This window comes from Coenobita brevimanus, chromosome 34, assembly GCF_032717465.1.
Source record: "Coenobita brevimanus isolate Jiangsu-jjx chromosome 34, ASM3271746v2, whole genome shotgun sequence".
NCBI classification, from domain to species: domain Eukaryota; kingdom Metazoa; phylum Arthropoda; class Malacostraca; order Decapoda; family Coenobitidae; genus Coenobita; species Coenobita brevimanus.
The window spans coordinates 15,386,625-15,398,200 of NC_136987.1; the positions used below are offsets into that span (position 1 = coordinate 15,386,625).

The 11,576-nt window shown below is 39.7% G+C and overlaps 1 non-coding gene across 1 annotated transcript in view; it reads left to right on the plus strand.

Annotated features, from left to right (window-relative positions):
* Positions 1 to 49, plus strand: part of LOC145396119 (5S ribosomal RNA) — a 119-nt gene extending 70 nt beyond the window's left edge. The window contains exon 1 of the ribosomal RNA XR_013896729.1: positions 1 to 49. This exon is cut by the window's left edge and continues 70 nt beyond it. This is a non-coding gene — a ribosomal RNA (5S ribosomal RNA).
* The last annotated feature ends 11,527 nt before the right edge of the window (positions 50 to 11,576 follow it).

Consider the following 11,576-nt stretch of genomic DNA (forward strand, 5'->3'; position numbering starts at 1 on the left):
GTTAGTACTTGGATGGTTGACCGCCTGGGAACACCAGATGCTGTTGGCATAACGTTCTCCCTACGTGTCAACTGAGGTTGGTGGAGGATTAGTGCTCCTCCCTGTAAAACAATTAACTCTAAGCCCTTGGCCACCCCGTTTGGGATACATGGCGTCTGGCAATGAATGAAAAAATGAATCTATATATATATACATATATATATATATATGTGTGTGTAAATATATATATATATATATGTATGTATGTATATGTATATATATGTATATATATATATACACTCCGTGTCAATCTTGAAATAGGTTTAGAATAATGCTTTATATATTTTTATAAAATCATTACACTCTCCTCCGTGCTATGGATGCAAGTAACTGTTATTTTAATCTTTACTGTAATATGCCATCTGCTCGGATAAGCATATCTACAGGGAAATCTCAAAAGCACATTTCGCCACTGCTGAGCTATAAGACGTGAGGCCCACACACACTCTCTTCAGTGACGAGGGTGGCCTCGAGGCTCTATGAAAAGGTGTTCAGCTGACCCGATGGCATAATTCAGTTATTCGTTTTATATATATATTTGTCAGCCATCATGGCTGTGTTGGCTTAAACCGACTACCAACCTCCATATAATAGGCTGGGATGTGGGGGATCCGATGCGGAAATGTCATAGTGTGCGATGGCCTCACGTCTTTTAGATATGCGATAGCCAGGTAGGATCGAGACCTTCACAATGCGGTGTTACCATACCCGCTGGAATATTTTAATAAGTTATTATAATCATTACTCTTAAAGGTATTGCATTTATTGAATACAGAAATGTGTTCACATATTTTCAATGCTGTCGGTGGTATGGACCTACTGATCTTAAATTATGTTCAATCTATTACTATAATGGTTGGTCAGCTCAAAAAATCCTAGCAGTCAGTGGCCTCAAATACAGTCTTGATTTTACTGTTTTGAGGCGTATGTTTAATTGACAGTACACAGCAATGGCCATTAAATTTAACCATGAATAACCCCACTTTATGTGTGTCTCGAACACAAGAGCATGTGCCCCTAGTGCGATTCTGTAATATTGTTCAGGAACATAAAACTTAGTACAAACACAAATTTCACACCAGGAACATAAAACTTAGTACAAACACAAATTTCACACCATAAAAACACTGCCGTAGATACTACGACTGCTAGCTTGAGGATATCCACATGCTATTCCTGATAATTACTACATCAGTATCCTGTGCATGAGAGATTTTAACCTGATCATGACGCAATCGGAAACTGTCGGACTTATGTTCCAGGGTTCGATTCCCGGCGCAGTACTATATGGCTAATAATCAGGTGCTATTCCATGTGGCACTACAGATTTCTTAGATCTTGCCGGTTCTAGCGGATGTGCAATTAGTGAGATAAACAGCTTCTACCTGCCCAAGTGTCAGGAGTATGCCTTAGATCTTTTCGCTAACAGTGGGAGCGTGGGATCTTGGCGATAAGTCACTGACAAGGAGAGGTAGCTCTCAGTGTGATCGTGGCACAGCTTCCTGACTGTCATCAGATTGTCCAGAATTCGATCTCATTCACAGTACATGTTACCAAATGTTAGAAGTCTCTCTCTCTCCCCTCTCTCTCTCTCTCTCTCTCTCTCTCTCTCTCTCTCCTTGGTACAGTACCAGCAGGTCGCTGCTGCTGAATAACAGTGTAAGAAAATAAAACAGTGCAGATAAAGTGCAACGTATCAGGGACAACACTTACAAAGAGATTTATTTTTTATTTTTATGGATAGAATGTGCATCAAGCTTCTAGTGGGCTACATTGTGGTTTACTTTTCCTTACCTAAAAACCATTTGGCATATATTAATCAACGTCCCATAACAGTTCACGACAGTAGCAAATTCATCGTTCCCACTTAACCAAGGTAGCGTTAACCCTTTGAATACCATGATGGCATTTATACTGTATTTTTGGTGAGGGAGGACCTCTTGTGGTGAAAGGGTTAATTTCGGCTATATCTAACCCCTGCATTTCCCAAAGCCTTACTTAAGCTGAGTAACACGTCTGGAAGAAGACAAACAGAATTAAAATGCTTAGAAGAAATGCCACTGCGGAGGTGGGAACGCAGAGCACAACACATCTATGGCACGCAGGCAGGTTCTCGGCGTGAACAAATAACAAACTGTTCTGTTGATGATGCAGTGGGGAAAGTAAAGAATGTGTGCAGAATGACCACACACACACACACACACACACACACACACACACACACACACACAGAAGTATACAGCATGATATCTAGTTATTAAAAAACACCTGATAATGAGTGCGTTTTTCCTTCCTTTTTTGCAAACTCGGCTTATCAGGTTATTGTCTAACCGAAATGAAATCGTCTGATATTAAGAAGACACCTTGCTGAATAAAATTCTTATTATTCCCCCCCCCCCAAATGATAAGGATTGCAAACGGTGATGTGCCGTGTACGCAGGTAAAGAATATTGATGAATGTTAGTGACCGATTAGGGAGCAGTAAACATGCTTAATACCGACGTATCACACGCTTGATTTTTTTTTTTTTTAAATAATCTTATAATGTGCGACATATAATATATTGATATGGAGGTATCACGCCTGAAGATGTTGAAATCAATAAACAGATGCATACTGCGCACATTTTGCGTGTCCACATTCTCTCAGTTGCAGAACCTGAAATAGTCATAGAAATTTCAATTAAACAGGAGTAAATATGAAAACTGTCGGATGAACATGGATGCTTTCATGAGACAGCTAAATCGTTACCCTTGTGACCAAAGGAAGGGAAACTACACTATGCAACTGCTACTGGCGCCCTCCTCCAAAAATAAAAGCAATGCAAGTGGGGTACTGTTGGTGTTCCCGGTGCTTAGGCATATTTGTCACAGATCACAGCCTCCATCAACACCACCTCTGCTAGACATAATCTTTCTGGCCAGACGATCAGTTTGGTGTCAAATAATACTACTGACATTAGGGGCTGCCACGTTATGAAGGAGCTAATCCCTCCAGCCCCAAGATGTACTTTGTAATTTTGTTATGGGTAAGGCCACACGAAGTTCTACAGAACAGCATTTTCATTTGAAGCTTTTGCCAGCGCTACTGAGCTTATAGAGTGCAATGTCAAACCATTTCTTCAGTATTTCAGAAGTCTGTAGGTAACGCCTGCTATTAAGGTTAGCAACAGTGAAAATACTGAACGTTGAATACACTGACGCATTTCACATTCCAAACGACCAAACCCCCTGTGGTCCAAATGGATTTCAGCTGTTTTGCAACCAACATGATTTACACTAACGACAATGGCTTCTCTTGTGTGTCGATTAATTCTGGGAAATTGCTGTGGATTTAACACTCCCATTTGTATTTCGTTTAAAACACAGGGAGGCAGCGATAACGTTCATCTGGCAGTGAAGCTTCTGATTAAAATATCACATGTACTCTGTGCCCGTTTTCTTCTTCTTCTTCTTCTTCTGCTTCTCCATTAAAAGTTTTGTGATATCTTTCCAAGTTTTGAAGAGAGTAAATCATCAGTGTTCAGGGAATTTTTTCAAATAGAATTAAATACCGAAATATCAGGAAATGCTGAAAGAAATAATTGTAAGGACAAACTATACTGAACCAGCAAGAATAAGAGAAGCAATAATTTATAGATGTTGTGGAGGGAAGTAGAGAAGTGTGTGGAATCATTATAGGGTGTTCGGAGCATGATGAGGAAAGGAAATAAAGTAGTAATAGTCACGAATACAATATTCCGAAAATACGCAGCTGCCATGTGGATTAGATTAACAAAGAACACAGGGATTATAAAACCAGTAAAGTGCACTTTGTAGGCGTGTGACGAGCGGGCGAGTGCCATGTTGTCACAGTTTCACTTGGTGGTTAACTTTTGTCATTTTACCATCGAAACAGGAAAAACGTTTATGTAAAATTATAGGTGAAATCTCCAATGCTTAATTGATAGAGCTGATGCCAAAAAACACAGTGTTGCGATGGAAACTCCTTTTTAATTTGATTTTGTAAATGAGTCGTTCAACGAGTAAAGCCAAACTCTCTCTTGAAAAAATCTAGATTCCAGGGGATTCCTATGCCTTTATGGGTGAGTCTTTGGCTGATAAAATTTATTGAATGAAAGTATCACATGCAGAAAGAATTTCAATTCCACTTCACATAGGAGTAACGTTATTAACTTCTGCTCAGCGTGAAGGTTGGGTCGGACAGGGCCCTGCCGAATCGGGCCGGGCCGCTCATTTCCAAACTTAACTGAGAATAAATATCGTTCGCTTGCTTCGCTTGCTCGCTCGTAACAACAACAACAATAACAACAACAATTGCAACAAAACAACAACAACAACAATAATAATAATAATAATGTAAATGGAAGCGCTGTAAAATATGTATCCTTAGAAATAAAGTCGAAACAGCAAAGTAAGGAAGTATTTTTGATGTAAGCAAGTACACAGCCATTTGCTGCACGGCACTGGTAAGTTTACGATAACAATAGGCTGACACAGACTCTACAATGACGTTACGTTACTTTATTGTTTTGTAAAGTAGCTGGATACAACTTCACCTAGCTGATAAAGGGAGGGTTCAGTTAAACAATAATTCAGTAATTAGGTGTTAACAATAAGTGCTGGAGAAGAAAATCAATATTTTGCTAAGTGCTTGTTTATACAATATAACTTTGCTGGAGCAGCACGGACCAAACCAGCTAGTATAAACAAATAGTTGACCCTACATGGTAGCATCCCACACCAACCTCCTCTTACCTTGGCATAGGTTTACATGTTACAATAAAGGAACAGCTGGCCACCCACAAGAACTCTACCCCGACTAAAACTTTTTCAGGGGGAATCACTTTGTTCATCACTCAACAATTTCCTATTAAATATACATAACAACTTCTGAATACCTGGCTCCAATTTTCATTCTTATTCGTCATATAATAATTTTCTAAACTGCGGTGAGTCGGCTTGTATTTTCTGTTTCTTCGTTTCTAAATGCCTTTAGTGCCATAGACTCATCTCTAAACTTGGAAGATACGTACCGCGGCTAAGCACCTCATGGCATCTGCCCTCATCGGTCCTTGTATACCTATCCCTAGTTGAAAGAGGTTGTAGCCAGAGTCTCACGGAGAAAAAATGGTTTTGGTGGCTGGAAATATTGATGGCGTACACGAGTAACGGTGTGTCCTGTGCAGTTTGACAAAGCAACCTACTGCCGCTGAACATCTGGGACAACAAGTATTCGCTCTTGGTGAGGCCCTGGCAGCCTGCCTACAGCTTCCATCCAGTCAGGTGTAGCATTACACAGTCAGTAGAAACAATAGCTCGTCAATGTGTCTTTGTCTAGCTGTATTGCCCAAGGCGCTTCATCGTTGTTTTAACTTTGTCTAAAAATTCCAGTAAATACTGTACATTTGTGTAAAAATTATTATACATAAAAACACAAGGATGAATCCACTTTACTTGCTCAGTGTACTGAGGTTTCTTCCACCTCGGGTTGAGTAAGCTCTCGAACCATAGTTTGTGCTCACCCTCAAACCCTAACCATGATTTGAAGAAAATCGTAGACAGGACTAACACAATGAACTAAGGCCTGTTGCCTAGTGTTAAGACGTCAGTTCGTGACGGCACTGATATTAAATATACCCAAAGTTGGAGTTACTACTGCCTTAACAAGGGATAAAATGTCTGCGTTCCGTGAAGAATCCAGGGGTGAGATTCCCGAAACATTTACCACAGATTCTCTATTGCATCTCAGATATGTTTTTGTGGGATGAGCTAGAGACATGGGAAGACTGTCCACTCTCCTTCTCTTGTTCATCCTACAGGAAACAGATACAACGTATGATAATATTTCTCACAACTCTGATATTTTGTTTTTTTGTAAGTGGAATAGAAGACATAATGAAGACTGCTGTCTTTTTTCCCTATCCTACCAGCAAAAATAAATCGTGGTTAACACAGAGAATTCACACTAGATTTATCTGTATATCTCAGTCCATGATTCGACTTCCCTCCATCCAAGGTAGGGGCAGGTGGTGTGCAGGAACTACTCCTTACACTGTATAGTATTACCCACATATTACCAACTGTTTTTACTTCCTACACAATACATTTAACTGAGCATTTATCTACGAAAAACAGGTGGGTTTAATTTAGCTGAATGTACATACGATAATCATTTCAATGATAATAGTTTCGCATGACGAATAAGGCTTATAAAAAATAGCCCCCCCCCCCCCTTAAATAAAAAAAGGTCTGTGTACCTCATCCCCTATTTTTTGTTCCTTTATTTTTGAGTCATAACTAAAATACATAGAAAACGTATGATGCAGTAACAAAATCGTTACAATAACTCTTTTGAAAACAACACCCAGTTAATCAGTACATCAAAAGCAATAACACCGCCTTAACTACTCACAGCTTCTTTAATTGCCTGAATAAACCTTTGAAATAATAGACTCAGAAATTTAAGCGTAGCAACAGCCCGGTCACATTAAATAAATTCCAACCTTAGTCGTTATAAACTCTGTAAAAGTTTGAGAGGTAAACTAAGAGATGCAGGAGTTTAAACCAAGACGTGATAATGGATACAGTTTGTACAAAGTTTGCTGCCTGAGCGCTGCAAAGAGCCACACTCAGTTCTCCTCGCAGTCAAGAACGCAATATTAAAAGTTCTGAAAAACGCTGGAGTTCTCATTCCCATGAAATGGAAGTTTTATTGGATACTCTAACTTTGCACCTGCCGTAAGTTGTGCTATTTGTTACTTGGCGGGGCTTATTGCTGAAAATGTTTATTGAAGTGACCTAAATCGCTGAAAATTGAATATCACCAAATATTTTTCCACCGATCTCTCTCTCATATTGGGTCCTAATTTTGAGAATGGTGCAGTTAAGAGGATATTGCCTTTCTTTCATGTTTTATGTTTAATTACCGGGCTTGTGAAAGGACCTTAAACGGACATTAAGATGAATTAAGGTTGGAGATGGCTTATAATCTGACATTACTGACGTTTTGCGACTCTTGTCTTTTGTCAAAATAGGGAATTATAACATCCAACACCACCATTAGAAGCCTATTTCCTTGCTATTCAGTATATAAGCCTGTATAGTCTACCCTCTCATTGCCATATTTTTGACATTTTTGCTATTACTCAGTGATGCTACGCAGCTTTGGGAAGATGATATTTTACCTGGTTTTAGGCTCAGTAGTTTTAGGTTTAGTATAGTTTTAGGTTCAAAATAGTTTTAGGTTCAGTATAGTTTTAGGTTCAAAATAGTTTTAGGTTCAGTACAGTTTTAGGTTCAGTATACGTTTAGGTTCAAAATAGTTTTAGGTTCAGTTTAGTTTTAGGTTCAGTATAGGTTTAGTTTCAAAATACTGTAGTTTTAGGTTCAGCACAGTTCCTTCTGTGCTTCCAGACAATTTCACTCAGCTGACTGGACAACTCATAATATTCTACTGAATTTGGATTTTAGTGCATTATAAGCTAATATTTTAAATTTTGCCAGTACCAAATGATATTGATGACTGACCAGCACAGTGAAGTGCACTATACAGCCGTGTAACAACTTCCGTGAATTTAACTGACGCGAGTTTGACTATACGTGATTTAAAATACTGTACAAAAATATTTAAAATTTAAATATTTAATTTCAAAGTGCGGACCCTAGTTAAAAGTTCAAATACCGCACCAATTCTTGACACACACACACACACACACACACACACACACACACACACACACACACACACGCACGTATGTATGTATGTGCTCGTATGTATGTATATGTATTAATATTGGTATATACCGGTGCCGACATAATGTCAAAAGATGAAAGGATCCTAAAATAACCGAACGAAGTTTGTAGTGTTGTATTGTGTAATGTACAGGGAAGGGCAAGGCAAGGAACTACATTATAAATCACGGTAAGTATGCAAATAAAGCTCATGTTGGCTTTGATAATACTTTAAACATCATTATTTATTCCAGTATTTTCAGGACCATCTTTTTGAGGAAACTAGCTACTGTGAAAAAAAAAAATGTGATGGAATTTGCTACAATGGATGTGTTTGTATTATTGTGGTAACGTGGGTGTGTGGAGGAGCCAACCATTCACGGCGTCAGCTCGTGCCACCACATAGGCTCACAGATCTCCGCAATTTATAAATTATCTTCGTTGCATGTTAAAGGCCAAACGTACCTCATCATCAGTTATTTTATGACGTATCCATAGGAAGGTGCTGATAAGTAATCATGAATAGCAAAAGTATTTGTGTTTAATAGCGAAATGAAAACCTTATACATTATGACTCAAAGTTAATTGTGGTGGATCTCTCACCATCGCAAAGTGTGGCGAGGTACGGAGGGTTGCTATGGTAACCACGCAAGCATCTCGCCCGCCAGACGAAGATAGTGTTGTTCACAGAAGTCTGCGAAATTTGTTAATTATGTTTTATTTTCATGTTTGTGTAAAAAAATACCGTGTGGTACAATGTGTTTCAGCCAAAATTTGTCAATACAGTACTCATCAGCAAAGAAATGGCCGAATCGGTAGAGAGGTGGCCCGCAGTCCTAATGGACCCAGGTTCAGATCCCCGCTGGGGCAGGGGACTGTTTAAGGGTTTGAATTTCATTAAAGCAGACTTTACTGATCTACCAGAAGACCCGTCGACATGTCGTAAAAATACCCCCGGCTGATACCAATACACCAGCCCTGTATTAGACACCCCTAGCATGTATTCAATATGGACGGTTGGTGTTAGCGCCGAAGTGGTGACATGTAGAGGTGTATGGATGGAGGACTACTAGGCCTTGTTAAAGGGCTGCGAAGCCTATGCCCAGAGTCGGACACATAAAAAAATAAAATAAAATAAAGCTCTTGTGGCAACAGTTGGCTGGTATGATCGAGTCCAGCGGCCATGCCATGCACTGGGTAGGGTTAAATGGTGAGTGCCTGCTGGGAGTGTGGCTCATTCAAATGTGTAGAACTGATTAGTTGTTACTGTTGATGAGTTACCCCGGTCTTCCAGGGGTTCTCAAACTTTTTTGTGTGTGACCCTATTTGGAATATTTCAAGACATCACGACCCACAGGGTAAAACAATCACACACACACACACACACACACACACACACACACACACACACACACACACACACACACGACAGAGAGAGAGAGAGAGAGAGAGAGAGAGAGAAAGTAGCCGGTATATAGCCTATCTTAGTTATTATGAATATGATAATAGTGTAATAAGGTTAATTACAATTTCTATTAAGTAAATAATATACAATGAAAGCATTAGGCCTATTCTATGTCCCTGCGACCCATCAAATTTTGAGAATCACTGGTCTAGTCGAACAAGCACATCAATCACAGATTAGTAGCCGCCCCCTCAGGGTCTTCCCAGACGGTGAACTGATGTTCCAGACAGACACCGCATTTGCGTCTGTCCACCGCGTTGACACGGACACCATAGCAGGCTCTTCATCACCTCGCTATTTGGATATATGGTTACAAGCCGGTGTGTAAATAATTTCGTGAAGTACACGAAACCATTAAGTGTAGAGCCTCCTGAAGTGGAGGAAGAGAGGCAAAAAGTGACCGGAAGGATGAATGAAATAGGAAGAGAGGAAGACACACATACAGAGAGAATGATAAAGGTGAAGTAAGCAGCAGGAAGCACTGCATCAAGTGAGCGGATGATGGTCGCCACCACCGACATTAGTAACTCATTCTATTATTATTTATTTTATTTTATTTTTCTGACTCGCTGAGCCCTATCTCACCCCACCTTGGGATGGGAAAGGAGGTCGATGATGATGGGTTGGTAGGTAAAATGAGTATCTGCGGATACACCTACGGGAGGTGACTGTGATAACCTGGATGATGCAGTGGCCTTGTATCCCAGGATATTGGTTGAAAAACCTGCCACAGGCTCAAAGGTCTAAGATACGGAGATGAACAAAGCGACCAAGCCCCTCAAGGCGTCTGCCCTCACCTTTACGTTACCGTGGTCCAACGCTCACAAGTGGCCAATTACATAACGATGTATTTATACACTCGTGCATAAGTAGTGGGGTGGGTGTAACGTTTTACTTAATCAGTGTGTGTTTGACATTATATTGGTGTCAACACAGGAAGATTGAGGAGAAATATAAAAATTATATATATCTAAGGAAGAAGTGGTACTAAAGTTCCCAGGTCTAGCTGCATAGCAAGTAGAAATTCTGCAATTGTCTTTTAATTTTTCGTCATTTTATTTTCTATTTGGTACATTGGAGGAATTGAACGGAAAGTGTGGCACCTCTCACCAACCCCAGTCTGTATCCCAAGAGGCTTGTAGCAGCATCTGCTTGTCTATACATGGCTGGCATTACCATCCCTCCACCACCACCACCATTCCCTAGCCACCTGTGTATCACCTTCCCTTTTCTCATGCCTTCATATGTCTAGATTTCCACATCTTTTCCCCTTTCAGAAGAAAAAAAAACTTGTTGCATGGAAGATTTTTATTTTTTTTTCATTCTTAATGTATTTATGATTATATTAACAACTTTTGGCGTTACAGTACTTCATCATATTTAGATGATACCATTCTTTTTGTGAGCTATATAACGGTATTATATATTTAAACGGTGATAATTAAAAGAAGGGTTGGAGGTGACAGATCGTGCCTCACATACAATAACGTTTATGTTATCGGCTTCCTTTGTGTTTATAGACCTGTTATTAAAGTTTTATCCAAATAGTGTATAAGAAGATATCACTTTTATCGGGATACTGTAATTGCGAAAATATATACGCTACTAATACAAACTATTAAATATTTATTTCACACTGGAGTGATGAAAAAATGTTCACTCAGCCCTTTGTCAATTTTTCTTTGTATCCTGCACAACTATCTGGTTCCTCTTCCTTCTTCCTCCAGTTCTGGCTTTATCAATTGTTTCTCCTTAACGACTTTTAACTTACTGGTTGGGCATTTGAACCTACAAGGTCCTGTCTGGAGACCACACGTATTCTTTGACACTGTGCTGCACATCTCTAACCCACGCACTGTCTCACATTCCCCTTGATCAATTTTCTACCTCGACACGCCCACACCTCGCTACTTCTTGCCTAGACACAAACTCTCGCCGTGTTATTCCAGGCAGACACTCCTGGAATGTCAGGAACGGCCTCGCGTTTTCGATTTCTGGACCATTACATGATTTTCATCATTCCCAGGACTAGGTCCAGTTTTTCATCCAGCTGCGAATATTCTTCCATCGAAACAGATTCAAGGTGTGTTATTTAAGGTAGACACTCCAGGACTGGGAGGAGCGACGTCGGATTTTCAATTTCTAGGTCCACTTTCAATAACAAGTATTGATTGCGTTTTAATTTCAAAGTAGTGTGAACTGCTCAACTGTAAGAATTATATGTACAGTACATACAGAAATGGTTACTGGGAAGATATAATAGTTTAGATCACATAACGACGGTCCATGCAGGGTCGAAACTGTATCTTCCCACTTAAAACATGTTCATAAGCCTTACA